A 3,968-nucleotide genomic window follows, 5' to 3' on the forward strand; every position below is an offset into this window, starting at 1 on the left:
AAGACCCAGCACAAAAAAGCATATCAATGTGAATGAAGGATAGCACGCAGTGGAGAACCAAAGCCCATCTCTAGACAGTTGGACATCCCCTTACAGACGGGTCACAAGGAAGAGATGAATCAGTCAGGGTCCAGTATAGCACCAATGAAACATACAACATTCCTCTTTAATGCTTCCCTCCTCCACTATCTTGACCTCAATTCTACCTTACAAATCAGAATAGACCAGAACATACACACTGCTACATTTAAGAGCCCACGACACAGGGAATCCAGGACAGATAAATCCCTCAGGACCAATAATGAGAACAGAGATACCATAACGGCAAGAGGGAAAAGTAGGGGGGAAAGGGGAACTGATCACAATGATCTACATATAAACCATTCCTAGGGTGACAGAGGATAGAAAAGTGGGTGAAGGGAGACATCGGTCAAGGTAAGACATGAAAAAATATATATAAATTATCAAGGGTTCATGAGGGAGGGAGGGTGGGGGAGAGGACTCAAGTAGAAAGAAGATGTTTTGAAAATGATGATGGCAACATATGTATAAATGTGCTTGACACAAAGGATGTATCTATGGATTGTGATAAGAGTGATTAGAGCCACAATAAAATGACTTTAAAAAAATAAAAATATTAAAAGCCAAACATATGGGGGAAAAAAGGAGCAGATAATAAAAACTCACCTTTGGTGATGTAGTAGATTATCAGTTGGTCTGCTATCAGAAGGCCAGCAATGTAAAACCACCAGTGGCGTTGAGGCATAAAGCTGGGATGGTGCGTTCTGTAAAGATTAGGTCTCAGAAGCCCCAGGAGAAGGACTACTCAATCCAGGGACGTCATCATGAGTCAGCATGGACCCAATGACAGTAGTTTGGTTTTCAGTAATGTCAGTAAGTGGACTAAAAAGTTCAATGTATGGTTTATGATTTTTTAATACTCACAATGACTATAAGTATAGGTTCTCTTTTTCTGCCAATTTCATATTTAAAGAAAGAAAGAGACTGGAGATTGTAAGAGGTGAAGAACCCTGACGGAGCTCATAACAAGTTATGGAGTAAACATAGTATGTACGGGAGACACAAAGACCACAAGCTGCCTGATTTATGAAACTCCAGTCACCGTCCTCTGAACTTTTCTTCTCCTCCTCCTTCTCCTCCTGCTCCTTCTTCTTTTTAATGAGTTTTAGGTCACGTATGCCAAAAGACATTCCCAAGATTTATAAGAAAATAAACTTCACAATTATTTTTTCATTTCATACATTTTCAAAAAAATCACGTGCGTTTAAACTTCTTCTGTCCGTATCAATTTGACGTGATAGCCAGCTTCGTTTTGTTGATGTACTTCTCCAATATCTGCAGTGTTTGAAGTTAAAGCAAGGTTTATGCATTAGCCCTGGTTGCTCCTCAAGTTAATGTGACGGAGTCTACTCGAAGTGATCAACAAGCCCCAAACTCTCAATATTCTCAGAAAGTTTTGCATTTGTGATAGTTTCCTTTCTGATTAAAAAACATGAAACATATATTTCCATTTCTCTCACTTCTTAACTCTAAATGAGAGATGATTTGCTCTTTACCTCCCTCTCTTCTCAGTTTATGGACCATTTTCTGATTTCACTTCTTATGTTATATGGCCACACTGCCTAAGCTGCGTCAGGTTTTAGACGGAGAATTTTGAAGACGGAATGCCTGGGTTTCAACACTACCTGCAAAACAGTCTGTGTTTGCAATATGAAGCATTTACATTTTTTTTCAAACTCAATTTCTTGATTTTTAAGTTCTATTTGCATTTAATTCATGTAACATACAATTAAATGGTTTGAATATATTAAAGAGTTATGCAAGCCTTAGAATAATCAATTGTTAAACATTTTCTTCATTTTTGTTCTCAGTTTTATCAGATCCCTTTTCCCTCCCAAGTTCCTGATAATAACCCCAAGAAACTATCAGTCTAGTTGCTGTCTCTTTAGATTTACCAATCCTGGATTTCATATAAAGAAAATCATACCTCAACTCCAACAATTATAACAAAATAAAACCTATAAACCTCAGTACAAAGGAAAACAGACAAGTGTAAAAATTAGGAAAAAATAAGGCTGATTCAAATGATCACATGTTACATTTTAATCTCACAATGTTTGTATCGGGAGAAACATGGGGCTTTCTACTCCTGTAATGAGTTATAGTGTCAGAAACTCACAAAGGCAGTTTCACCCTGTCCTACAGGGTCGCTATGGCAGCCACTCCTTGATGGCAGTGAGTTTGCGTTCATTTCTGTACTTCTTCACTTTCAGATGCATTCTGAAGGCGAGGCTTTTCTACTCCCATAAGCAGTTACAGTCTAGGAAACCCATGGTGGGGCGCTCAGAGTCAGCATTGACTTGATGGTACTGATTTTGATTTTAGTTTGGTCAATGTGCGCATCAAGCCTTCATTAAATTCCTTGAATTTTGAAAATAATTTAGTAAGAATACTTGCTATATACTTATGGTGAATACTTGCTATATACTTATGGTGAAAACAATACAAGGAAATGATTCAATTAAAGTATATTTGCTGATAAGCAAGTATTAATGTATGCATTGCTTTTAGTGCTTCCGACCTTCAGTAAATTTCCTAAATTTTCCAAAATCTTAAAAACTCTTCCATTATTTCCAGTTTGAATCTGTACTCATTTCCTATCTTTTCTTTAGCATGTTGCCAGTTCATGTGCTCTCCAAGGAATTGATCATATTGTCATGAAATCATTTTATTTCCTAGCTTCATCACCAGGAATCGCTCCAGCATTTGACAATTCTCACACCTTAGTCCTTAAATTTCCACTTCTAGACTTGTCCATTCGTGTATTTTCTTCCTTGTCATCAATACGTTCATGTTTCATCACTCTTCCTCCTACTCCGACTTTTTCCAGGAGCCTAAATAAAAGTATGTTATTGTTGGAGCAAAACATTCGAATCGTCAAAGTCATATGGGTCAGAGATCATACCAGCCGTAAAGTATGTTAATAATTCTAAAAGACAGATTCAAATACACTTCCTGTAGAAATTCTTATCCATTAGATAAACCTATGGCCTGGAAGTAATTTTGATTCAGAGCCAAACCGATAGCCCAGAGCAGAAATGCCCCTTTGGGTTTCTGCATCTTTAAATCTTTACGGGGGGCGGGGTGGGGGGGGTGTTATCACATGTTACTCTGCAGGAGCAACTGGTGATTTTGAACAACTAGCCTAAGTTAGCAGCTCAATACACAAACCACCACCCCACTGGGTTCCTTATCCATTAACTGTACCTTCCAAATTAGTGTAGGATTGACCATATGGTTCTCAATGACGTGCATGTCACTATTACTCTCAAAGAAAGCTATCTCCGTTTGAAGGACCCTCCATTTTATACACTTATAGAGGAAATGCCTATATGACTTAGAATCTTTTTCAAATTATCCATGGCCCATACATCCATGACTTCCAGGCATATTAAAAGCAACCAATCCAGGTATATCATATATAAGCTACTAAAGAGCATTTTTTAAGGAATAAACACCTCCAGCTGACTTTCTGTTCATAGCATCAGTAGCATGTTTAAAAAGAGACCTGGTCAACATTATGAATTCTCTTTTCTGATACCTCCTTCAATAGGGAAGGTGAGAGTCAGTAATATAAATTATGCCATGAGGGCTTTATTTTGTCTTGTTATTTTAATTTTTTTTTCTTTTCAAAACCTGGACTTGTAAATCTCTCAAAAAGGTCCATTTCCAAACCTCTAACTAGTTACCAGCTGAAATATCCCTATAACTGTCCTACTGGTAGGTCACAATCAATAACTTCAAGATCACATCTTCTTTCCATTTAAAATATGTGATTCCTATAGTCCTGATTTCTCTTGAGGACAGAAGCATCCTCTCAGACATTCAACCTTGCCTGACATTTGTTTTCTCCTATGTTTTATGAGGAGGCCCTTACTTTAAATATA

The sequence above is a fragment of the Echinops telfairi genome, unplaced genomic scaffold, assembly GCF_000313985.2.
Source record: "Echinops telfairi isolate 266 unplaced genomic scaffold, ASM31398v2 ScPeMD7_1;HRSCAF=3_0, whole genome shotgun sequence".
NCBI classification, from domain to species: Eukaryota; Metazoa; Chordata; class Mammalia; order Afrosoricida; family Tenrecidae; genus Echinops; species Echinops telfairi.